Source organism: Panthera leo, chromosome A3 (assembly GCF_018350215.1).
Source record: "Panthera leo isolate Ple1 chromosome A3, P.leo_Ple1_pat1.1, whole genome shotgun sequence".
Classification (NCBI taxonomy): domain Eukaryota; kingdom Metazoa; phylum Chordata; class Mammalia; order Carnivora; family Felidae; genus Panthera; species Panthera leo.
In genome coordinates this window covers 16592127-16619316 of record NC_056681.1, presented here as the reverse complement: position 1 = coordinate 16619316, position 27190 = coordinate 16592127, and the positions used below count along the sequence as shown (strand labels likewise).

The following is a 27190-nucleotide window of genomic DNA, read 5'->3' as shown; positions in this document are numbered from 1 at the left end:
ATCCTCTCATGTTGCATTTTCCTTGACTCATTTCTTTGGAAATGGAATCCGTCATTTCTTTGATTGGCCCTGGTATATTTCAGTGGAGGATGATATTTAAAACCAAGATATGAACACACTCATATGCTCATTGCTTCTGTCTACCTATCTGTGTATCTATCTGTATAATCAATGTAATCCATGCATATGTGTATCTGTCTACCTATCTATATATGTACACATATACACATATAGTCATTTACTCATCTTTAAATTATTTCCATACTTATTTGTGTGCATATTATAGAACCATGAATTCATATAGATACCTCCATTTCCAATCCAGCACCTCAGGGTTCTTTCTATCCTTCCTTTTACATTTGTAAATATCTTCTTAGGCAGTTAAAATCTTGGTTCTCCTTATCCTCAATATTTATATTTGCTCAATTAGTTTACTGATTTGGTTGATGTAACCCATCTCCTAACTTGCCTTCTGTCTTCTCTGCCCACTAGCCCAGCATCTGCCTCACCATCTTGCGACTTTGGCTACTCTGTCAGCCCACACTCCATGCAGTTCCTGAAGCCTCCCTCACCACCCAGCCTCTTCAGCCATCAGGCACATTGGCCCCAGACTTCTGTGTGATCCTCCCCACTGCCAGCCCTGAATCCTTGGCCACTGACTAGCACCTCCATGCTCCTACTCCCCCTCAGTGTTTTCAGTTACTAAATATTGCAAATCTTATAGTTTAACAGGAATGTTGGTGTTGTAATTTGAGGTCTTTAATCATTAGTGAGGTTGAGCATCTCTTCATGTGATTTCTTATTGAATTGCTTATTTATTTTGCCCATTTTTCTACTAAGTTCAGCTATGTTCTTTCCGGTATGAAAGAGCTCTTTGTACAGTAGAGACCTTGGCTTTGGTCATATGCTACAGTTTATCTTGTGATTTTGTTTATGGTGTTCATTACCATTTAAAAATTTCTACATGATAAAATCAGCCTTTTTTTTTTCAAGGTTTCATATTCCCCAATATATTTTTTTCCTAGCATTATAATCATTTAAAAAATAATTAAGCCATTGATGTCTGGAATATATTTTAGTGTTAGGATAAAAATTGGGAATATTTTTCCCCCAAAGGGCCAGACAGTTGTCCCAACATCTTTTACTGTATAATTCATAATTTTCTGACTAACTTAAAATGTTGCTATTATTACAGATTAAACTTCAATATATATATTTGAACTTAATTGGATTCTCCATTTTGTTCTACCGATTTGTCTATCTCTTTAGGCAACGTGCCACATCATTGATTGCTGTAGTTTTATAATATATCTTAATACCTGATAAAGAAAAAAATCCCCCTTCATTGTTCTTTTAAAAGAATTTTTACAGCTCTATACATTCATTTTTCTTGGCAAAGTTTAGAATTATTTTGCTAAGATCCCAAAAAATGTTTTCGAGGTTTTAATTTGGATTGCATTAAATTTTAGCAGAATTTGGAAGAATTTATATCTTTATGATATTAGAATCCTCATAGAAGAAGGTATCTATTACTATTCATGCAAGTCTTTACTTAAATTTTATGTCCCTACATAACATTTTATATTTCTCTGCACTATAGGTTCTGCACGTTTCTTGTTATGTTCATTCCTAAGTATTTTCTTATTTTTGCTGCTGTTAGGAAATGAGTCTTCTATTCCATTGTATTTTCTGGTTAGCTATTACTCGTATATACAAAAGTATACTGAGAGGAAGCAGTCCCTGATGGTTAGATAGATGGGCTTTGGAATGAGGCTACCTGGATTTCCATCTTGGTTCTGTCATTCACAAGCTGTATTGACTGTGGGCTGGTGACTTTGCCTCTCTGAGCCTCAGTTCCCTCATTTTTAACATAAGGATAAAAATAGTGCCTATTTGGTAGCAGTGCCCCTGGTACGTAGTAAGTTCTTAATAACCAGTAGCTATTATTATTTAAAATTTTTGTAATAAACTATTTTCCTGAGCTATTATAATGTATACATTTTCTGAATTACTGCTTTATTATTTTTATATTCTTGTTTTGAATTGTTTCTTTGTTTAAAATTTTTTTTAACATTTCTATTTATTTTTTGAGAGACAGAGGCAGAGCATGAGCAAGGGAGGGGCAAAGGGAAAGGGAGACACAGAACCCGAAGCAGGCTCCAGGCTCTGAGCTGTCAGCACAGAACCTGACACGGGGCTCAAACCCCTGAACTGTGAGATCATAACCTGAGCTGAAGTCGGACGCTTGACTGAGCCACTCAGGCGCCCCTTTCTTTCTTTTTTTTAAAAAAATGTTTATTTATTTATTTTGGAGGGAGGCAGAAGGAGAGGGAGAGAGAGAATCCCAAACAGGCTCCACACCCAGAGCAGAGTCCTGCTAGGGGATTGATCTCACAACTGTGAGATCATGACCTGAGCTGAAATCAAGGGTCAGATGCTTAACCAACTGAGCCACCCAGGCACTAACATAGGTTTTATTTAGGAATTATGAGTTTTCATTTTGATTTAAAATGACTTTTCACAGTTGTTGAGACTTAGTTTTATATATAAAAGGACCCAAAGCTTAATTCTTATCCTTTGTTTCTTTTTTTTAATGTTTTATTTATTTTTGAGACAGAGAGAGACAGAGCATGAGCAGGGGAGGGGCAGAGAGAGGGGGAGACACAGAATGCGAAGCAGGCTCCAGGCTCTGAGCTGTCAGCACAGAGCCCGACGCAGGGCTCGAACTCACATACCATGAGATCATGACCTGAGCCAAAGTCGGACGCTCAGCCGACTGAGCCACCCAGGCGCCCCATCTTATCCTTTCTTTCAATAGCTTTCCTATTTCTTTTTTTTTTTTATTAAAAAAAAATTTTTTTTAACGTTTATTTATTTTTGAAACAGAGAGAGAGCATGAACGGGGGAGGGGCAGAGAGAGAGGGAGACACAGAACCGGAAGCAGGCTCTAGGCTCTGAGCCATCAGCCCAGAGCCCGACGCAGGGCTCGAACTCACGGACCGTGAGACCGTGACCTGAGCTGAAGTCGGAGGCTTAACCGACTGAGCCACCCAGGCGCCCCTAGCTTTCCTATTTCTTATTTTGAATTATCTTTTGACTGCCTAAATTTTATTATCAGAATTTTAAATCAAAACATTTTAATATTTATTTATTTATTTATTTATTTATTTATATTTTAGAGAGAGCACGAGCAAGGTGGGGTGGGCAGAGTGAGACAGAGAGAGAATCTTAAGTGGGCTCCATGCTCAGCTCAGAACTTGATGTGGGACTCAATCCCATGACCCTGGGATCATGACCTGAGCCAAAATCAAGGGTCGGATGCTCAACCAACTGAGATGCCCAGGTGCCCCTATCAAAACATTTTTTAATAGAAATGCTGATAGATCCTATAGTCTCTCAGTAAATATGAGTGAAGTATTTGTTGGGTGTAAAACTCTTAAGCCATACTTTTGCTTTGAAAACTTTGCAGATGTTACTTTGGTCTTCTGACATCAGTTAGTGTGGAGAAATTGAGGGTTATTTGATATTCTTCCCCTTGTGGATAACTTGGTATTCCTGGCTGGATGCTCAGATAATTTCTTGTTAAATCCTTATGTTGAACATCTTGATCAGAGTTGATGTAGATTTGGCCCCTTCTCTATGTTTTTGCAATCTCCATACTCAGCTTTCCCTCCTTTATTATATGATGGATTATTTTTATGATTTATTTGTTCTGTTCTGTTCTTTAAGGCTAGTCATCAGTGTGTTTACTACCATTGTCTGGCATCCATGGCAGTCATCTTCTTGAAATTGTTCCTAAATCTTTGAATTTTTCCTTTGCATTTCGTGTGGTTTTTCTGTATGTTTTTCTTCCTTCCTTCCTTCCTTCCTTCCTTTCCTTCCTTCCTTCCGTGTTTATTCATTTTTGAGAGACAGAGACAGAGACAGAGTGCAAGTGGGGGAGGGGCAGAGAGAGAGGGAGACACAGAATCCGAAGTAGGCTCCAGGCTGTGAGCTGTCAGCACAGAGCCCGATGTTGGGGCTCAAACCCATGAACCATGAGATCATGATCTGAGCTGAAGTCGGATGCTTAACCCACTGATCCACCCAGGTGCCCCTGTGGGCTATCTTAATAGTCCTCCCTGTTTCTCACCTATTTGATAGTGGCACAGTGGGATTATTCTGGTGCATAATTCCTTACCTTGGTTCCAACCAATCCTATTAATCTTATCTGTTATCACCTTATCTTGTTTCTTTGAAGCTGTGATACATTTGTGGTCTAATGTTTTTTTCTGTTTCCTGTCTTTTTGGCTGTATCTTTTTCCAAAACGGAGTCTCTGTTTTTAGCATGATCTATTTCTTCCTTTCTTTCCTGTTGTCTTTTGAAAATTTCCATAGTTTTGATGTTTGATGTTGTTATTTAAGCTTATTTGTTTTTGAACCAGAGTGGTTTCATCAGGCCTATTATTTACCCGAATTTAGAACAGCTGGATTCTCCCTCACCTCCTTCAGGTGGTCCCAGCTTCAGAGAAGGTCTCCCTCTGAGGCTGAGTCTTTGCCATAAGAGCAGTCTGTTTCAGGCCACGAGTCCAGCCAGGTTCTTCTGCCTTCTCATAAGGCTGAGTTCTAGGGATTCTGCTCCTCTGCCTATTCACAGGGAGGGAGAGAGGCCAAGTGAGTCATTCTTCACATTCCACATCTTTCCTGGAGCTCCCTCAGCCCACGGGAGATGCTGTTGCCTCTCTCTGTTCTGTAAAGCTTTTGTTTGTCATCACAGTGTTTTGTCCCGGTGGTTACCCCCTTGAAAGGGTTCTGCTTCCCCTTCAGCTAGAAGACGTATCGCAGGTTTGTCTGAGTTTGGCCAACTTACTGTTTTGTGGAGTAAGGAAGAGTCTTCTAGACCACTGGTTCTCATATTGGGGCAATATGGCCTCCTACCCCCAGGGGACACTTGATAAAATCTAGAGACACCTTTGGTTGGCAGGATTTGCTCAAAACTGGTGGAGCCTTCGTGTTCAATGCCAAGATTTTGTTACAGATTAGTTTTTCCATAAAAGCCATTTTGAACCCCCTCCCCCCAATTAATTTTTGTTCATTCTATTCAGAGAGGGGACATTTAGTAAGTCTGCATTTATTGTATCATCTTTTCTCGAATGTTTCAGATAATTTTAAAGAAAACCTCACAAAATAATTTAGCCATTTGATTTCATATTCCAGAAGCAGCTTTAAGGACCATTTGGCATACATTTTCAAATCGCTTTCCTGTGCATTATCTCATTTAACCCTCTAGCAGCCTGTTGAAGTAAATATTATTATGCTCATTTTATAGTGGCTTTCAATCACCTGTGGCTAGTAAGTTAATGTGGATTAGATGTGTCCGACTCCAGATTTTTGTCTTTTTTCCACCATGTGGCACTCCTTTTCAACAAATGAAGTAATGACCTCCTTGTCTTCTGGTGAGTGTGTTTTCTCAAGACATTGCTCACCACCTCTGCTCTACCTAAGGGCATATTTAATTGAACTTAATTGGAATACCTATCCCAGGTTTTAAAAATTACAACATTACCTTTTCTTTAAAAAAAATTTTTTTTTAAATGTTTATTCATTTTTGAGACAGAGCATGAATGGGGGAAGGTCAGAGAGAGAGGGAGACACAGAATCCGAAACAGGCTCCAGGCTCTGAGCTGTCAGCACAGAGCCCAACGCGGGGCTCGAACCCACGGACTGCGAGATCATGACATGAGCTAAAGTCGGACGCCCAACCGACTGAGCCACCCAGGCGCCCCACAACATTACCTTTTCTATCTCATTGCTAAGCAACTGCAAAAATGTTAAATGCTGACTTGAAGGGGCACATGCACCCGAATATTTATATCAACAACAGCCAAATTATGGAAAGAGCCCATATGGGCTCTTATGGATGGAGCCCATCCATCGACTGATGAATGGATAAAGAAGATGTGGTATGTATGTATATGTGTATGTGTGTGTGTATGTGTGTGTGTGTGTGTGTGTGTGTGTGTATGATGGAATATATGTGTGTGTGTATACATACACATACACACACACACACACATATATATATGGTGGAATATTACTCAGTGATCAAAAAGAATGAAATCTTGCCATTTGCAACAATGTGGACGGAACTAGAGTGTATTATGCTAAGCAAAATAAGACAGAGAAAGATAAATATCATATGATTTCACTTATATATGGAATTTAAGAAACAAAACAGATGAACATAGGGGAAGGGAAAGAAAAATAAGATAAAAAGAGAGAGGGAGGCAAATCATAAGAGACTCTTAAATACAGAGAACAGGGTTCTGGGGGGTGCTGGGGAGTGTTGGGGTGGGGGGAATGGGCTAAATGGATGATGGGCATTAAGGAGGGCACTTGTTGGGATGAGTACTGGGTATTACATGTAAGTGTTGAATCACTAAATTCTACTCCTGAAATCATTATTATACTCTGTGTTAACTAACTTGGATTTAAATAAAATTTAAAAATTAAAAAAAGCAGGTGTTATTATATGTACAGCTATATGTGAATGTGTTTCTCCCCCTCTGCCTATTGGAAATGGAAGAAATCTAACAGATGTATTAGCTCACCTTGGATTGGAATTTCCCACCTAGACCCCTTTCCCAATCTACTATGGGACACATCACCTCATTCGGCCTACCCAGAGGAAAGAACACTGTATTCCTTGTCTCAGCTGTGTGACCAAGAACCCGTTATGTAATAGTTCTGGGCTTCATCTCTCTCCTGGTAAAAGTGAAAAGTATATTGTTGTATGTTCTTTTTGCCTTTAAGTTTTCAGATTTCATGAAATCCATACCTGGAAATTGGCCCCAGATCACAGCCTGGGCTTTGCTGCATTTCTGGGTGGCCCTGGAGAAGTTTCTTTGGTCCTCATTTTACCCATCAGTAAAATAACCTTGTTAAATGGGCCCTGTGTTTTTCAAACTGTGTTCCGAGGAGCCCCAGGAACTGTGGCTGGTGCTCTATATGGTTTTTATTTTATTTTAGAGAGAAAGGGAGAACATGAGCTGGGGTGGAGGGAAACGGAGAGGGAGAGGGAGAGGGAGAGGGAGAGGGAGAGGGGGAGAGTGGGAGAGGTAGAGGGAAAGGGAGAGAGAGAGAGAGCGAGAGAGAGAGAGAGAGAGAGAGAGAGAGAGAGAGAGAATCTCAAGCAGAGTCCAGGTTCAGTGCAGAGCCTGATGTGGGGCTCGATCCTATGACCCTGGGATCATAACCTGAGCCAAAACCAAGAGTTGGCACTCACCCGACTGAGTCCCCCAGGTGCCCTGGGTTCTCTGTATGGTTGAGCACTGGGTAAGGCTACATTTGTAACAAGTATTCTATCATTTACAAATTTAAAAGTTGATCTCAGATACCAGCTATTCCTTCCAGGACAGTGTCTTCCCTGAAAGGTGTAAACATTTTTAGAAACTAAAACTTGCTCCTTTAAGCATCATTTTGATTTGATATTGAATGGGAATGAATATCAAGTGGATTTAGATGTCTTGCCTTATTGAATGTAAGAGGCTGAATATGAATATTTTCTTGATGTTAAGGATTATCATTACAAATATCAGCGTGACACAGTGACACCTTGAGGACCTGGTTACGGTGTGAGCAGCTGTCACCCCTTCATGGACTGTGCCCTTGTGAGTTTGCTTCTTTAGTTTGTATGTCTGTTTTTCTAATGATTTCCTCTCCTGCCCATGACCATTGGGCTGTCTGATGTCCTTACTTATTGCACTGAGGGATCATTCTAGACCCTGACAAGAAAGTCTGACCACAGTGAGGCTCATTTTTAGGGGCATCCACATCCCCCTAGCATACCTCTGTCTTCACAAATCCGTTGTCTCCGGATTCATTTATTGGTTGTTGTCAGGGATACTTCAAATCCAACACTCTGTCTCTGCTTCCCACTAACAGCACCTTTTCTTGCAAAGGCTCCTCATCTCTGTGCCTGACCCCAAGACAGAAACCCGTGGCTCACCCTGGATTCTTCCATCATCCTCAGCTTCACCATCCGCTTAGTTCCCCTGTCCTGGATCTGCCCTTAAAACAGCCCAGTAACTTTTCACATCTCCCCTGATTTCTCTGGAAGGAAGAAAAAGACTGGACGGCAAGATAAAATGAAGGAAACAGCTACCGAGCCCCTTCTTTTTAACTGTAGGCACAGTATAAAGAATTTGACATCAACCAGATGGGGTCAGGTCCAACTCTGCTGCTTCTCAGCTCTGTGTCCTTAGCAAAATAACACATCCTTGTTTCCTCATCTCTCAAGTGGGGGCGATAAAGTGCATTTTGAGGATGAAATGACACAGTGGGCCTGGCACACGTAAGCAGTTGATGTGTTCTAGCCAGCCCTGCATGTCGTTTCTCCCTCCTTCCTTCCTTGCCTTGTGGAGAATCTGTCTGTTGAGCTGTACTTTTCCATCCAGGCAAATGCTCTCCGCCATAAGTGTGTGCATTGTTTGGAGTGTGGGCTGTGAGATGAGGCCGTGAGTTGCAAACACATCACCTCCTCCAGTTTCCGTTGCTGGCCTACAAATGTCACGTTCGTCCAAATAGCAATTTCAGGACATAACTTCTTTTCTGATATGTTGGTGCTTCTGAAAAAATTAAATGGAGAGAACATTGAGGTGCCAAGAACATGATGAGCTCACTGTGGAAGCAGAGTCAGCCCTTCCCCCAACTGCCAAAGCTCTAAAATTAGACTCAGCCAACCCTGTGAGGAGGGCTCAGTTCTCTCTTGCCCCCAAAGCAGAGGGTGTCCCATTTGCTCTGAGGACCTGAAGTTTGGGGGCCAGACCCTCAAGGCTGACCCAGAGTTCATAGCATCTCTCACCTCCCTCCCCTTCTATGTTGAACCAGGTCCCATGGGAGGGGCTGAGCACCTGCCAATCAATGTCTCATTTAATTGTTCTCTCTTTTAAAAATCAGCTGTATTGAAATATAATTTACATGTGAGAAAATGCACCCGTTCTAGGTGTCCAGTTCAAGGAGCCTTGTCAGAAGCCCCCATTCATTAACTACCGACACAGGCGAGACATGGAACATTTTCATCACCCTGATAATTTTTCTTTTGAATTCAGAAATGTTACAACCACCCAGAAAAGAACAGAGATTAATATTACAAAGTAACATTTACAGACTTGCCACCAAGATTTAGCAAATGTTACTGCTTTGCCATATTTGCTTTGCTCCAGCCTCATTTCTCCTTCTCCCTCTCTCCTCACTCCTTTTATCCACCTTCCCTTTTAAAGAAATGCAATAAAATTCTTTTGAAGAAACAAAACATTATAGATATACTTGGTGCATTCTTCATCTCAATCCCCAAAGGTAACCAGTCACTGCCTGTGTCTTAAAGGTAACATGTCCTACCTACATTTTGAAACTGTTACTGCATTGTGTATGATCACAAACACAGCATTGTGGGGGAGGGGGGGGGCTTCTGATATTTACATAAAACAGTGCCAGAGTGTAGGACACCTTTTGCAACTTATTTTTGCTCAACATGTGCTTTTATTTTTTACTTATTTTTTTTATTTTGTTAATGCTTTATTTATTTTTGACAGAGAGAGAGAGAAACAGAGCATGGCCGGGGGGGGGGGGGGGGCAGAGAGAGAGGGAGACAGAATCCGAAGCAGGCTTCAGGCTGTGAGCTGTCAGCACAGAGCCTGACGCGGGGCTCAAACTCACAGACCGCAAGATCATGACCTGAGCCAAAGTCGGACACTCAACCGACTGAGCCACCCAGGCGCCCCAACATGTGCTTTTAAGATGTATTCACCTTTTTACAAGTAGGTGTGGTCCATTTGCTTTTATATAGTGTTGTGGTATATGAACGTTTTAAAATTCCCTTATCCAGTCCTCTGTTGGTAGGCAATTAGATTGTTCTTTCTTTCTTCTTAACAATATCAGTGCTGCAGGGAATATTCTCGAGCCTGTGTATTGGAGTTACTCTAGGGTATTTACCCGAAAGTGGAATTGCTGGGTCATAGGGTTGTAGGGCATGCACATCTCCAACTTTACTAAATATTGCCAAATTGCTCTCCAAGGAGAGTACCCATACTCAGACTGTACAAGAGCTCGTATTTTTCCCACCTTCTCTATATTGTTAGATACCCCCTGACCCCCCACACCCACTAGTCTACTAGTAATTATGAAAGGTTTGTCAGTTGTTTTAATTTGCATTTCTCTGGTCACCAGTGAAGCTGAGCCTGTTTTCATTTATTTATTGGCCTTTAAAAAAGTTTTTTTCTGTGAATGTCTTGATATTTTTGTCTTCTCATTGCTTCTACTTCTACAAAATAACAAGCAAGGTCAACAGCTGTGAGTGAAAGGTGGTGGGAGTTGGAGATTTGAGGGGAGGGGAAATGGGGAGGGTAGGTTATCTCACTTGGGGTTGCTCAAAAGCAGACCCTGAGACAAGGGTGTATTATATATAGTTAATTTGGAAGGGGATCCCAGGACACACAGGTGGGAGATGGGGAAGTGGGGCAGGGAAGGGAAGGAAGCCGGTAAAGGGTTCATGGTCAAGTCTGTTACCATGGTGGACAACTGAAGGTCAATCCCACTGGGGGATTCTGGGAGCCACCCCTCCGGAGCGGGGGGGGGGCGCTGCTCCTGATTGAGGATTCCATAGGTCCCTAGCATTTACATAGGCTACAGTGGTAGGAAGAGACCTCTGGCCACCAAAGAAAGCCCTTAGGCAAAGACATGCAGATGATGGCAATTAGGAGTTGAGTCAGCACTGAAATGGTCAGGGTCCAGGGCTCATGGGTAGGAGAGTGAATTCACCAGCAACAGGTAGTGGGCTGGCTGGGCAATGCCATAAAGGTTGCCTCAGGGCTAATGGTAGTTTGTTTTATTTATTTGTTTGTTGAGAGAGAGAGAGAGAGAGAGAGAGAGAGAGAGAGAGAGAGAGAGAGAGAGAGAAAGAGAGTCTTAAGCAGGCTCCATACTTATCACCGAGCCCAACAAGGGGCTCTATCCCACGATCCTGGGATCATGACCTGAACCGAAATCAAGAGTCAGACTCTCAACCAACTGAGCCATAATAGTGGTAGTTTAAAGGTAGCCAGAGAGCATAAGTGCCCAAAGGATCTCAGCCCTCACCAACCCTTTGGCTTACAGATGAGGAACTTAGGGCCCCCCAAGGAAAAGGATTCTTCCAAAACAACAAAGGACCCAGTGCAGTAAAGATAGCAGGCTGTGTCCCTTGCACAGAAGATAAAACAATTTTTAAAATAGTTTTTATTTTACAAAAGTAAAAGATGATTATCGGAGAAAATTCAGAAAATATAGACAGAAAAGTAAAAATCACACCTGTAGCTGTCAACAACTTGGTTTGTATCTTTCTAGGCTTTTTTTTCTAGGCATATATCTATATCTGTATCTATATCTATATCTATATCTATATCTATATCTAATCTATATCTATATATCTATATCTATATCTATATCTGTAATCTCCATATCATTTTTTCCACATAGTTTTTCTTCAAGAAAATTTCAATCACATTATACATGCAGAACATACCTGCCTATAAAATGATTTTGTCTTCACATTACTGTATATCATGTATATCTTTCCAAATCACTGAATATTCTACATAAATCTTAAATGCTCCACAATATTCCATTGTTAAACATTTAAATTGTTTGCACTTTTTTTATTATTATTATGAACACCATGGTAATAAATTTCCTGGAAACTAACTCTGAGTATGACCTTGATTATTTCCTAAGAAAAAATTCCTAGGAATGGAATTGCTAGCTAAGAGTGTAAGCACTTTTTAAGGCTGTTAGTACATATTGCCAGTGTGATAAACTTTGTTAGCTCTGGGAACTTGCACAACTGTTTGTTTGCCCAGTAGCTGAGGCTGACGTTCTTGAGTATTGCACGTTGTAATTTTTTACATTGTACAAGATTTCTGTAGGGTCCCCAGAAATGGGTTTGCTGAATAAAAATTTATGCTTGTTTCCTGTGTTTTGATAAACACTGCCAAATCTTCTTTTAAATGTATTTATACCAATTGAATATTCTTATCCAAAAACATGCCTGTTTTTCTCTCTTTTCATTTAGTTAGTTGGGTAGAATTAGGTAGCTGTTCTTTTTTCTGTATAGATCATGCACATTTTAAAAAGTTTAATTTTAGGTATATCTTTTGTTTTTTATTGCTGGAATGAATGTGATTTTTTTAAAAATCTGCTATATTTTCTAATTGGTCATTGCTGGAAATGTAAGAAAACTATTGATTTTAGTATGTTTATTTTAAACCATCTACTTTACTGAATCTATTATTATTTCTAATAAGTTTTTAATCGATTTTCTTGGTTTTTTTTCCCTAGGGAGAAAATTATATAATGTGCAAATATTGATCACTTTGCTTTTCCCCCCAAATATCTATACCTCTTGTTTATTCTCTTCACTTCAGAAGAGAGGGCAAAATGAGTGGTAATAGTTGTCGCTTTGTCTTTCTTCATGATTTCAGGGGAATGCTTCTGAGTGTCTTCCCATTGAACATGATGCTAACAGTCATTCTACGTGCATGTGTAATTTTTTTTTTTTGTTATGCTATGGAAATATCTTTCTATTCTTATTTCTTATTTTATGAAACATTGCTATCAGGGATAGATGTTGTTTTTAAAAATCAGGTTTTTTGTCATTTATTGTGATGATTATTTACCTTTTTACATTAATAGTCTATAAAATTTTGAACAATTGTTGCTTGATCTCACGTTTCTTCTTTTAACATACTATTTAGTTTATTTGCTAATATTTTAGTTAGTGTTTTGTAGGTGTATTCATAATTGGGTTTGTAGTGTTTCATTTTGTGCTTTGTCTGCTCTTTCTATATTGAATCGTGCATAATTTGTAAAAATAATTGGAAATTTTCTTTCATTATGCATCAGAATAATTTAAATGGCAATTGACTTCTGTGATATTTGAATGTTTGAGAGATTTCTGCTTTGTCTGATGTCCACGTTGCAGCTATGCTTTCTTCCTGTTTGCATTCCTGGGAACCTCTTTGCTTTTTGTCTTACTCATAATCTTTCTGAATCATTTTGTTTTACTCAAGTGTTTTGCAGGCATGTGCAAGCTGTATTATGTGTTTTCACCTAAGCAAGCTTAAAAAAAAATCTGTTTATCCCTTTTTCATTTATTGTCATAATAATTTCTATTAAGAATGTTCTTTGATTATTTTGTTTTTTGTTGTGATTCGCTGCAGTATTACTTGCCCTGTATCTTCTGCTATAACATTTACAATTTTTAAAGTAATATAGTGACTGTAGTTTCTGTTTTCTAGATCTGTTAATAATTGAATGATTAATCCTAGATTCTCTAGTTCATCAATATTGGAAGAAAGATCTTGTCTTTTGTCTCTCTCTATGAAAGGGAGGAACATTTTTACTCCTTTTTGTCCCCTCCTCTGTCAATCTCAACTCCAAATCTACCGGACCAGATTAGTGTATCCTGAATTTTTGCCCCGGGGCGTTATAATGAAGTTATTATTCGTAATTATATTATGTGTCATTCTCCGTCCAGGAATTGAATATTTCCACTCTATTTTATAAGTATAATTCTTACAGTTATTAAGTCCTAATTCCATGCTTAGAATTGGGTGGATTTGACTCTCCCCCATGACACAACTTCCATGTTCAAAAGTATTTATTCAGCTAGTTCTCGAGGAAAAGTGTTTGTGGTCTCCTCCTCAGATTCTCCAGTGTTTCATAACATCTTGTCCATTTCCTTACCAGGTGATTGGTGCCTTGACAATGATCTGGGGCCATGTTCTTATTATTTCTTCAAGCCAGCGAATTGTATGGCAGAGAAGTCAGGGTCCTGCTTCTTCTACATGGATATTTACATAAATTTTTATTTATGCATAAAATGAAATAATTTTATCAGAATTGGCCTTGTTACTGTTTGTTTGACCAATTTGTTCTGGCCTCTCCTTTGGGAATACCAGTCATTCTACGTTGACTCTCCATTGTCTTTCCTGTATGGATTTTCTTATTCTTTTGTCCTTTGCCCCTATATCCTATATTATTTTTCTCAAGTCTACTCTCCACCTCACTGGTTTGGGTTTCTTCAATGATGAGTCTGTTTTTCATTGCTTTGTATACCTTTTTTTTTTTTTTTTTTTAAATGTTGCAATAGCATGGTTTATTTCCTTACTGATTTTTCTTAGCATCCATCACCCATTCTTTCGTTAACCTGATCTGTTGTTATAGGATCTTATTTTTCATCCTTTTTTCTTTGGAGTCCTTGATGATTTTTTTCCATTCCATTGAAAGTGGATTTGCCCCAAATTTTCATCCGTTTTATGGGTTCAATTTTCAGAAACATATTCTTCATTTCTCTGGACTGCTATATTTGTTTCATTATCTTTTGTTGCCAAGTTTTTGCTTGTGTCCCCTTTTGTCATCTTTGAATAAGATTCTTTTTAGGATTTTTATTTGCCTCAGACTTGCACGGACAGATTTTCCGTGGTGATTCCCCATACCTCACACTTTACCCCTCGGTATTTGAATAGCTTTGGCATCATCTTACTAGAACCATATAAGTGTATATTTTGGATGCATTTGGAGAAAGAGTTGAAAGGCTACAAAACCAACAGAAAATATTAGTTACTTAAAGGTAATTTTGGAGGGAGAGACTATTTCTTTAAAAATCTCTTTTTGAAAAATGGACAAATATTATGAATATCAGATAAAATTTATAAATGACTGAATTACCCTGTAAAAAAATGCTTGACGTTGCTGATATCCAATGAAATACAAATTAAAGCAACACTGAAACATCATCTCTTGCATATCAGATTGGAAGGAAGCATTACAATTTTATAATATTTAATATGGTAAAGATATGGGGAAGATGCACTATTTCAAAAAATAATTTATTTTATTTTAGAGAGAGAGAGCATGAGCTGAGGAGAGAGACAGAGGGAGAGAGAGGTAGAGAATCTTAAGCAGGCTCCACACTCAGCGTGGGCCTTGACATGGGGCTTGATCCTATGGCCCTGGGGTCATGAACTGAGCCCAGATCAAGAGTTGGAAACTCAACCAGCTGAGCCACCCAGGCACCACCCCCCCCCCCCAATTTTTTTTTTAAAAAAGGGAACTTGGAGACTGTATCATGTAACTTAAAATACTATTTCAGGCATTTAAAACCCAGACTGAAATGGGGCTATGGACAGAGTGGGTTAATTTAGTCTTTGTGTATTTTGACTAAAGAAATATTTCATATCCTTTTAAGAACACTATGAACAAATTCAAGATCAGACTTTATTTTGTATTAGGATTGCCTTCAGTTTTTCTAAACTATTATGTTTTGCCTAAAATGGTGATTTCTCCACTGCTTTATCAAATGCCAAATACATCAACATTATAAAATAGATATATACAGAGTCTGAGGACTTCAAATTCCTGTTAAGGTGACCTTGTAGCTGGGGTTGATGGCTCTTGCCCTCAAACTGTACCCCAGAGAAATGATAGAAATGGGAGAAAACATGGAGTCAAGGAATTAACAAAGAACTGATGGAAATTCCTGGGGAGCCTGAAGGCTGCCTTGAGCTGGAGTGTGTGTGTGTGTGTGTGTGTGTGCACATGCACATGTGCTGTGTGATGTGTGGATGCATGTAATCTATGTGTGTATGTGTGATGTGTGTTCTGGTGTGTGTGGGGGGGGGTTCTGTGTGAATGTGTGCAGGCTCATGTATTTTGAGGGGTAGGAGACAGGGCAAACAGAGGCAATGGTGGGAAGATAGAGCAGTGGTTCTCAATCCTGGCTGCACATTAACTGTCATCTGAGAAAGCTCTTAAAAGTATTCACAGATAACAGTGATATGTAGGAGAATGTCCTCATTCCTACGACCTTTGTATTGAAGTATTAGGGATGAAAAGGTATGACATCTGCAACCTACTTTCACTGGTTCAGCAAAACAAAACCAACACCCTCACTCCCATCAGAGAGAGAGGAAGCAAATGTGGCAACATTTGGTGAAGCAAGGTAAAGACCATACCCGTGTTCATTGTATTATTTTTTTCAACTGTTTTATAGGTTTGAAAATTTTTTTTCAGAATACAATGTCAAGAAAATGTATGCTCACCTCCTGACCCAATCCCAGACATTCTGATTTTATTAATGTGTGGTGAGGTGGCATTTTTTTTTTCAACTTCACATACAATTTTAATGTTGAACCAGGGTTAAAACCTGTTGGGTTGGAGGAAAGCTTTTAAAAGTTCTGTTCTTGCTACTCCTCCTGAAATGCCCTGCTGTCTTTGACAGCCATTTCACCACAGAAGTTGGAAGCAGCAGCCCAGACCTCCAGTGTCAGTGGAATAACAGGGACAGCTAGCTGCTCTGCTGGCCAGGTGGAACCTTGAACTCACAGGCCAAAGCATCGAGACACTGGAGAAGTACATCTGTTATGAAAGAAAGGTGAGAAATTGAATGTATCCCAGCTGAAGCAGAATTATTGAGACAGATGGATCTAGAATTTAAAATAAACATTATAAAAAGAATTAAGGAAATAAAAGGGAAAGGTTAGGAATATGTAGAAAAATTAAGAAATTGTTTAAAAATCAAGTGGAAATGTTAAGCGTGGAAAATATAGTAGTCGAGGTAAAAGGATACAGGAATTGGAATTGATAGCAGGATGGAAACAGCTGAAGAACAAGTTAATGAAATGGAAGATCAGGTTGAAGAACTTGCCCAAGAAGCAGTAGCAAATGATAAAGGGGGAAAATATATACTATTAAAAATGCTTTGAGGGGCGCCTGGGTGGCTCAGTCAATTGAGCATCCCCAGGTCATGATCCCAGGGTCATGGGATCAAGCCCCTTGTTGGGCTCTGTGCTGAGCGTGGAGCCTGCTTGAGATTCTCTCTCTCTTTCTCCCTCTGCCCTTCGCCCCTTCTCTCTTTATCTCTCTCTCTCAAAAAATTCTTTAAAATAGGGAAGATAGAAGTAGAATTGCCAACATTCAGAAAAATAAGAACTCTAGGAGAAGAGGAAAATGGAGAGGATAAAATATTTGGAGAAATAGTAAAAGTTCAACTTTCTGAATCAAAGACAAGAGGTCCTGGCTTGAAAAGGCTTCTAGAACACCATACAAAAAGAGATAGAGAAAAACCTTCACCTGCTTTAGGGTAAAACATAAGAACAGCACAGACACATCCTAAATATTTCTGGAAATGAAGCAGATTGTCAACAAACAAGAATCAGACTGACATCAAGAAGACACTACAAGTAATATGGAAAACAAGGAGGAGTAGGTATAAATATTGTCAAGTTCAAGAAATAAATAAAGGAAATTAAACTTGAGTAGGAGGTTTTTTTGTTTTGTTTTGTTTTTTGCGGGGGAGGGGAGAGGAAGGGGCGGAGGGAGAGAGAATCTTAAGCAAGCTCCATGCCTAGCGTGGAGCCTGACTCAGGGCTCAATCTCACGACTATACATCAAGAATCAGATGCTTAACCATCTGAGTCACCCACGTGCCCCATGAGTATGAGTTTTAAAGACTACTGTAGTGGTTACTACTGACCACAATAAGACCAAAAGCAAAATATGTAGCTTCTTAAATCAGCAAAAGGAAATTCTCCCTATCCAATAGAAACCAAGAAAGAAAGAAAAAGAAAAAAATCCTTATAAGTTGTGAAATTCATATGTTCTAATCTAACAATAATTGCAATAAATGCAAATGAATTAAACTTACTTATTAAAAGATACCTAAGATTAGATGTTTTAAAGAAACAGTCAATATTATTATTTTTTAAAATAAGAAATACACTTAACATGAAAAGGCAAAGAAAGCAAGGACTGGATTCTAGGCAAATATTAAGAGATCTAGGGTAGCAATTTTAATATGAGACAAAACAACATTTAGTATAAAAATACAATAAACATAGCAAGAGGTTGTATACTAGTAAAAGGAATAGTAAAAAAAATCATTACCAACAGGAAACTATATGCCCTTAAAAGTGTACAAATACATCAACAATTCACAGAATCCCAGGGAGATGCTGGTAATCATTATTTGTCATTGGATGTATTATCATATTCCTCTCAGAAGTGGACAGATTAGTTAGTGGTCTAAAAATAATCAGAGCTATCTTGAAAAAATCTCTGCTACTGGTGTTTTGAAATTTCATGATGATGTGCTATAGCATGAGTCCATTTTTGTCCATCTTGCTGGGTCCTCACAGGCTTTTTTCGATGTGGCAATTGATGGCCTTCTCTGTGGGGGAAATTGTTATTGTTTTGTTAATGACATTTTGTGATATTGTGAATTATAATAAGAAATATGTATTCGGTCTTCAACCAATTCCTAGCACTGAGCTCTCAAAATCTTTGACATTACCCATGATCAAAGTGTCTTATTATGTTAATGAGGTGACTTTTAGAAAGCCCTTTAGGTAACTTAAGGATGGGGGCTCGTTGTGGGGTGGGGGGTGGAGGGTACTAATCATGTAACCAGAGGTTTGGAACTTTTAGCACCCCACCCCACCCCACCCCACCCCACCCTCAGAGGATGAGATGAGGGCTGGAAGTTGAATCTATTGACAATGGCCAGTGATTTAACCATCTTGACCATGGCCTCCATAAAGACCCAGAAGGAAGGGGTTTGGAGAGCTTCTGGGTTGATGAACATCTGGAGATGTGGGGAAAGTGGTGCTCCTAGAGTGGGCATGGAAGCTCTGTGCCCCTTCCCTAGAGCTTGCCCTATGCAACTCTTCCATCTGGCTGTTCCGGAGTTATATCCTTTTATAATCAGCTAGTGATCTGGTAAGTAAATTGTTTCTCTGAGTTCTGTGAGCCACTGTAGCAAATTAATCCAGCCAAAGGAGGGGTCATCAGAACCTTTGATTTACAGCCAGTGGGTGAGAAGTACAGGTAATAACTTGGGCCTGTGATTGGTGTCTGAAGTGGGGCAGGGAGCAGTCTTGTAGGACTGAAATTTTATCTTGTGGAATCTGATGCTGTCTCTAGGTAGGTGGTGTTGGAACAGAGTTGAATTGTAGGACAGCCACCTGGTGCCCAAGAGTTGTTTGTTGGTGTTCAAACTGGTGCTTTAACCTATTTACATATTGCCCTCTGTTTCTCTGGAACTCCTCTTATTTAAATGGGGCATCTTCTAGAGAGTTTCTTATCTTTTCTTGCATATTTTCTCTATCTTTTTAATGTACTTTCTGGGAAATTTCCTCACCTGTTTCTTCCAACTCTGCTGCTGACTTTTTGAAATTTCTCCTATCTTTTAACTTCAAGAGCACTTTTTTGTTGTGCGAATGTTGCTTTTCTTAAAAGAGAATCCTGTTCCTAGATCATGCTTGCAATACTTCATTTCTTTGAGGCAATGAATGCTTTTTAAAAAAAGATTCTCCTCTTCTGAAACATCTGTTTCTTGAAATCCCCCTGTATTTGGTTTTTATTGATGCTACAATGAATTAGCACAACTGTAATGTATTGTCTTACTATTCCATAGGTAGAAGTTCAATACGGATTTCACTGGGCTAACATCATGGCATCTGAAGGGCTATGTTTCCTTCTAGAGGCTCTAGGGAAGAATCTGTTTTCTTGCTTTTCCCAGCATTTTAGAGACCACCCACCTTCCTCGACTCATCTTCAAAACTAGTAACCCACATCTTTCTGGCTCTTTGCTGGTTGTCATCTCTCTCTCTGACCACGGCCAGGACGAGTTCTTAGTTTTTAAGGAGGCATGTGATTAGACTGGGCTCATCCAGATACTCCAGGATAATTTCATCTTAGAATCCACTGATGAACAACCTTAATTGCATTTGTAGGCTTCAAACTGCAAAAGTGCCGTGTCATGTAATATATTCATGGGTTCTAGGATTAGGACATGGACATTTTGTGGGTGCCATTATCCTGCCAGCCTTTTTTTTTTTTTTTAGAGTCATCTCTATGCTCAGTGTGGGGCTTGAACTCATGACCCTGAGATCATAAGTCACACACTCCTTTGACTGAGCCAGCCAGGCACCCCTATCCTACCTGTCTAATCTCCTTCTCTCTCTCTCTCTCTTTTTTTCTCTGATTTTCACATTAGAGGATTTCCTCAGATGTCTGGTAGTCCTTAGTTATCTGAACATGGTCTTCATCATTCACCCCATTACCATGGCCTCAGAGTGCTGTCTGTGTAGGAAAATGGGTCTCTGATTTTCTCATGGCCCATTTGTGTCTTTGTCCTCATGCCTCCAAATTGGAGATAGTGCCATAACTTTTCACTTAGTTTTATAGCCATAGGAATATCCAACACCACATATGCTTAAATTGAGGACAATCAGAATGTAAAGCACCTCCATCCATTTTCCTATTTAGAATAGTCTCCAAATTCTTGGCCAACTTACATATAAAAAACCATTGCAACGTAATTGAAATAGATATTTACTTCTAAATTTTATTGGGATAATTTCATTACATATACACACAACTTAATGTACTGCTTTTTTCCTCTTGTATATATTTTTAACTTTTAAAAAAATGTTTATTTATTTTTGAGAAAGAGGGATAGAGACAGAGCATGAGCAGGGGAGGGGCAAAGAGAGAGGGAGACATAGAATCCAAAGCAGGCTCCAGGCTCTGAGCTGTCAGCATTCATGAGCTGTGAGATCATGACCTGAGCTGAAGTCAGACACTTAACCGAATGGGCCACCCGGGCGCCCCTCCACTTATATTTTAAGAAACAATTGTATTCAGACTCTTCACCAGCATCTTGGACATCCGTGTCTTCATCATCAGTAAAGCCATGTTTTGAAACTCCACAGTACATCGTCTTTACTTCCATTTGGGGCATTTGACATACATTAATCTTTGAATCTATATTTTTGCTATCACTGAAATTTGTATCCCAAGCCACAGTAATCCATGTCAGGACAGGGTTTTGGTTGTTTAATTTGTCCTAGTGGTATATGTGCATGACTTCCACAGACAACCATTCCCTGTATTGATTTTAAAGTGAGTGTTAAAGGCTTGTTTACAAAGACATGTGACACTTGTAATTGTGAGGTGCTACCTCCAGCAATAATTACTAAATCTGTGTCAAATTTCTTTTGCCTTCTTTATTTACTGATTCTGTCAGGTGCCATCCCTAATCATCCCAAGCCAGTATTAATTGAGGTCACTTCAGGTTGATGTTTCCTCCCCAAACAGGATTTTTGTTCAAAATAAGGAAATTGAGAATATATTCCCAATAATGTGAGGGATTTTGTAAGAACTCAGATTTGGGGCAATTCTTTTCTGAGAGATAATTTTTAGAAATATATGATATTTGGAGTGAATTTCATCCTAAATCAGTTTTATTGCTTATTCTCAGTTGCCTCTTATGATCTTCTCCTTTCTGGTTGCACATTTTGATCCATCAATCAGCAGCTTTTAAGGATAGGGGTTCTAAATATCATTTATACACTCTATTTTCTACCTCAAGTCCTGCCATTCCCTTCATCTTCAGGTACATATTCACCTGGCAACTCAATACCTCTGATTGATGTGATTGATGTCTATTAGGCATCTCCAACTGATGATGTCCAAAACAGAACACAGAAGTAGCTGTGGACCTTCTTGCCCCTTCCAGAACTGTTCCCCCTCTGCCTTCCCATTTCCATTAACAATGACATCATTCATCCTGTTACTCACGTTCAGACACCTAAAAGGTATTCTTGAGTCTTCTCTTTCCCTTATCAACTCCCACACTGGATTCCTCCCCAGTTCTATTAACCATCTTCAAGACTCACCACCAGTCTGACCACTTCTGACTTCCTCCACCGCCCCCACCCTGGTTCCAGCGCTCCTCTCTCTTCTCTGACTTTTGTAAAAAGCGTCAACACTGGCTTCCCTGTTTTCACTTTTGACTCCAAACAGCCTACACACCACACAACAGCCAGAGGGATCCTTTTTAAAACACGAGTCCTTTGCTCACATCCCTCCTGTGGATTCTTTTCACATGTAGAATAAAATCCAAAGCCTTCAAGTGGCTGACAACAGTGCCTCTCCATCTTTAACAGGCATTCAAATCATCAGGGGATTTGTTAAAATACAAATTCTGGTGCCATAATTCTGGAGCAGAGTCTGAGATTTTGCATTAAGCTTTCGGGTGACGCCCATGCTCTTGGTCTACAGATGGCACTTAGAATGACAGTGGTCTTTAAAACCATTCACAACCTGGCTGCTGTCTTTGTGAGCTCATTCCTACCACGCTGGCTCTTCCTCAGTTTGTACCAGCCATCCTTGGCTTCTTCCTCTTGCATGAAAATGCCTCTTCCTGTGCTATCTCCTCTTCCTTAAATACTTTCCCTCCAGATACACACAGGACTCTTACTTCATTCAGGTCTGTGCTTAGATCTCCTCTTCCCAACTATAGCTTGGTCACACTCACTTTCAACTTTTCTGTGTCCTATTTTAGATCTATCTCTTGTTAAAGAGCATATAGCATGAGTGTTACACTTTTTATATAGTCTATCTTTGTCTCTTATTTTGGTCATTTAGCCCATGTGTATTTAATGTAGTTATGGGTGTACTTGAGTTTATATCTACCATTTTACTATGTGATTTATCTTTTTTTCTGTCATGTATTTTTTTCTGTTGGATTTGGTGTGTGTGTGTGTGTGTGTGTGTGTGTGTGTGTGTGTGTGTGTTCTCCCCCTCTGTTATCTTAGTAATGATACATTCTTTTACTATTGTTTTAAAGGCTACCATAGAGATTATAGCATGTATCTTTCATTTATCAAACTCTAATGTTAGTGGGTACTTTTATCTTCTTCCCAGTTAATGCAACTGGGAACCCCACAGCACTGCTTACCTTCTCCCAGCCTATATGCTATTATTGTCACATATTTTATTTCAATATATATCTTGAGCCCCATAAGCCATTATCATTATTATTTTTTTTATAAAGAATAATTTATTTCAATCTATCCATATGTTTATCCTTTCCATTGCTCTTCATCTTTCTTACATCTCTGAGCTTTTCTCTCGGATCATTTTCCTTCTGCAAGACCCCTGGTAATTTTCTTTGTGTGAGTCTACTAATGACAGATTTTCTACATCTTGTGTTTGTTAGGACTTCTGAGACAGAACTCCAGGTTGGAGGGGTTTTTTTTTGTTGTTGTTTGTTTGTTTTTTGGCCCCTACAGCATATTGAAGATGCCATTCAATTTTCTTCAGCTCATGTTTCTGGTTTTAAGAAGGCAGTTGTAAGTCTGTGTTGCTCTTTCAAAGGTAGTCTGTCTTCTTCCCTTGATGTTTACAAAAGATGTTCTTTGTTATTGGTTTTCAGCAGTTTCAGTTTATTGTGCCCAAGTGTGAATTCTTTTTATTTATTCTGCTTTGTCTTTGCCATGCTTCCTGAAACTATAGGTTGATATCTTTCATCGGTTTTGGAAAATTCTGAGCCCTTGTCTCCTCAAGGATTATTTAAGGGCCATTCTTTCTTTTCCTCCTGACACTCCAATTACACATATGCTGGATATTCTCACTTTATTCTCTATGCTCACTGTTCTCTTTCCTGCGTCTTCCCTCCATTCTTCTCTTACAGAGTGAATATACCTCTGTGTATTTTCTTTTGTTCTGACTTCCAGTTTAGTAATTCTGTGTTCTGGTGGGTCTCTTATGTTCTTTAACCCCATCCATAGGGTTCCTCATTTTGGTTACTGTCTTTTTAAGGCTCTAGTATTAATATTGAGTTCTTTTACAACTATGCTATTTTTATTTAAAAAATATGTCCAGTTCTGGGGTGCCTGGGTGGCTCAGTCGGTTGAGCGTCAGACTTGGCCTCAGGTCATTATCTCCCTGTTTCTGGGTTCAAGCCCCGTATTGGTTCTGTGCTGACAGCTCAGAGCCTGGAACCTGCTTTGGATTCTGTGTCTCCCTCTCTCTCTGCCCCTCCCCTGCTCACATTGTCTCTCTCCCTCTGTCTCAAAAATAAACATTAAAAACATGAAAAATAAATAAATAAATAAATAAATAAATAAATAAATAAAATGTCCAGTCCTATAATGAAATTCTTCATGTTTCCTTTTATTTTACATTTGTATCTGAGTACTCCAAAATCCAGAGTTGCTGTGGGACCATCTCTTTATCTGTTGTTTCTGCTGGTTTTGTGTATGCTGTATCATTGCCTATTTCTTTTGAGAGGTCTGGGTTCGCGCCAAAAATCTGATATTAAAGCACTGTTCAAAAATCTTGATTGGCTTTCCATTGCATTCTAAACAAGAGCCTGAGTTTTGGTCTGACACTCCTATCTCTCCAGAATACGGTCCCAACTTACCCGTTCGGCCTCCTGTGCAGTTCTCCCCAGGCGTCTACCATCCGTCTTTGGTTCACCCTTCAGACGGGGCATCGAACCTGCCATTCCACACAACGCAGCAGAGACCATGGAGCTGAGATACAGGAGACCTGCCACTGACCAGCTGTGTGACCTTGAGAAAGTCGCTTCAACTTTTCAAGTTTTAGTTTGGTCAGCTGTCACAATGGTGACTCAGTCTGCCTATCTCACTCTGTGGTTGTGAGGCTGAAATGCAATAGGGTATGTGAAGAGCCACAGAGGACAGATTTTGCTTAGCCCAGCATTCCTCTCTTTTGGAGGAGAGGCTTCTTGTCCTGCTTCCGCCCTTGGCTTGTGTGGGATGTCAGTCATTGCAGCTTACTTCCCTGGACCAATCAGAAGCCTTCCTGGGAGATTTTAAATTCGAATTAAAGGAAGAGATAACGGCATCTCTCAGGTGGGAGAGCTGGCAGTGCGAGGCAGGGTGTTGGTGTTGGTGGGTTTCTAGTGGGCCCAGAAAGCCCACCTCAGAGTGAAGCCTCTCTGGGTTCTGGAGGCATTTAACTTTGGGATCTGGGTATTTCTGAGGCCAGCTGCAGCTCTTTCCACAGTAAGCAAATTCACCCATCGATGATTCTTTTTGCCCAAGCTAGATTGCTATTTGGTTCTGACTCTTGCGTGAAGTCACCTGACTAACTCAGGGGTCAGAGATCAAGGGACTCCCAGATGAGGTCACTTTCCTCGTCCATTCTCTCCCCTCCTCAGCGCCCTCATCAGGCCAGTTTTGTCTTGTTGTCCCGTCTGATTCTTATCTTCCCACCAGACCCGAGGCTGTGTGTGAGCAGAAAAATAGTCATCTGACTTGGTGTTCCTGGTGAGCTAGGATGGGGATGTCAGTGGTTGAGGATGAGTTTACTAACTCACAGGCTCAGACAGCGTCAGCAGGCCCTCAGAGTCCTTGCCAGGGAGCAGATACTAGAAAGCTCCAGTGTGGTTTCCAGGACCTCTGCCAGCTTCCAAGGAGGGCTGAATTTGGATTTCTATGAATGTCAATGGCTAAACTACCTTCATTTCCACTCATCCACCAAATGCACGTTTCTAGAAGTGGAGCTGAGAGTCTGCATGTCTGTCAAGCATCGGGGACATTTTAATATAACCAGAACTAGAGAATCTCTGAGCTGGGTTTTTTCTGATGCTTTGAGTTAATAGTTTTACTCCTTCAGACCCCTGAGCAGAGAGCAGTTTAGGGAAAGTTATGACCAAAGCAAGCCAGTGAACTTCGCTTCTTGTGTTAATGGTCATAGAGCCCTCATAATGACAGGATAACACAAGTGTCCCGTAATTAGCGTCTGCTGTTCTGTTCCCTGAGGTCAATTGTTCTGCAACAATGGCCATGCTCAGCACTGGACAGCCAGCAGCTCAGCTCGCTCCCCTCCACATTCCATTCTCCTGAGAGAAGAGCCCCTGGGTTCTCAGGACTTTAACCCTCTCCTGCCAGGATCCCAAGGATCAGCACTTAGGTGGGGGAGGTTTATGATCTGGGGCTGGGCATCCAGGGAGGTGGGAGAAAGATTTTACAGAATGACTATTTGGGTCGGCGAGCACTTTGCATCTAACTCTGTGTTTCCCAGACCCAACACGCCAACTTTCGGGACCGAGGCACAGGGATGCTCCCGGGGATTTTGACTGCACCAGGATCTGAGACACACTGACCGATTCCCTACCTCTTCCATGCCGAAGAGTTGGCCGAGACATGTCTCTGTCACTCAGACCGCACGAACAGCTTTCCCTATCTCAGCGGGATTATGAGTGACCAGCAGCAAAGTGGTGTGGTGACAAGAACACGCATTTGATCCTAAAGCCTGTGTCAGTTCCTGGCTGCCAGTCATCAGCTATGCGATTTCAGGGAAGTTGTTTAATCTCCGAGCTGCAGATTCCTCATCTGTAAAATGAGGCTAAGGATGCTCACCTCTCTTATTTGCATATTTAGATTGTTTCCAGTTGTTTTCTTCTTTTTTTCTTGGCACGAGCAGTTCAGCATTCAAGGTTCTGGCCACATTGAGGTGTCCACGAAAATCACCTGGGGAACTTTTATGAAACAAAGACCTAGATCCGTTGAGTGGAAATCCATGAGGACCCAACTACTTGGAGAATGGGTACTGGAAGAAAGCGCTGCAGGCCCTCCTGAGGGACACCGTTTGTTGAAACCCATCTCTGAGAGACTTGCAAGGACTGTGACATGTAAAAAAAAAAAAAAAAAAATGTGTGAGTTTGCAGAGGCATCAGTTTCTTTTTTTTTTTTTTTTTTTTTTTTAATTTTTTTTTTTTTCAACGTTTTTTATTTATTTTATTTTTGGGACAGAGAGAGACAGAGCATGAACGGGGGAGGGGCAGAGAGAGAGGGAGACACAGAATCGGAAACAGGCTCCAGGCTCCGAGCCATCAGCCCAGAGCCCGACGCGGGGCTCGAACTCACGGACCGCGAGATCGTGACCTGGCTGAAGTCGGACGCCTAACCGACTGCGCCATCCAGGCGCCCCGAGGCATCAGTTTCAAGTGTGCACACTGCTCTGTTGGAGCAAACTAGCGAAGAGTGAGCCTAGCCAAGTGCCCAGCATAGACTTGTCTGTCTCTCTCAGGCTCACAATGGTTTCAACACTTTACTTGACTCCCTTATTTAACCTCAAATTTCTATTGCTGGTCTGGGCCGCTGCCCTGAGCTCCAGACCCATGTATCCAGCTACCTGCCGGCTCTCTCCGCTTCGAAGTGGACACTCCTCTCCGGCGGGATTTGTCCCAGCAAAGTTCCCAATCTCCCCAATGCTGTTCCACCGTCAGTCTCAGGGGCAACTCACTTCATGGCAATTCTTGCAGTCTCTCGGGCTGAACGTTTTGGTCCTCTCCACACTC

At 40.4% G+C, this 27190-nt stretch overlaps 1 protein-coding gene across 1 annotated transcript in view; it reads left to right on the top strand.

The window, feature by feature from the left end:
* The first annotated feature begins 9776 nt into the window (after positions 1-9776).
* The window catches only part of TOX2 (TOX high mobility group box family member 2), a 170074-nt gene continuing 152660 nt past the window's right edge, over positions 9777-27190 (top strand). The window contains exon 1 of the mRNA XM_042930918.1: positions 9777-9797. The gene's annotated coding sequence lies outside the window, so the exon portion shown is untranslated. The remainder of the gene's footprint in view (positions 9798-27190) is intronic.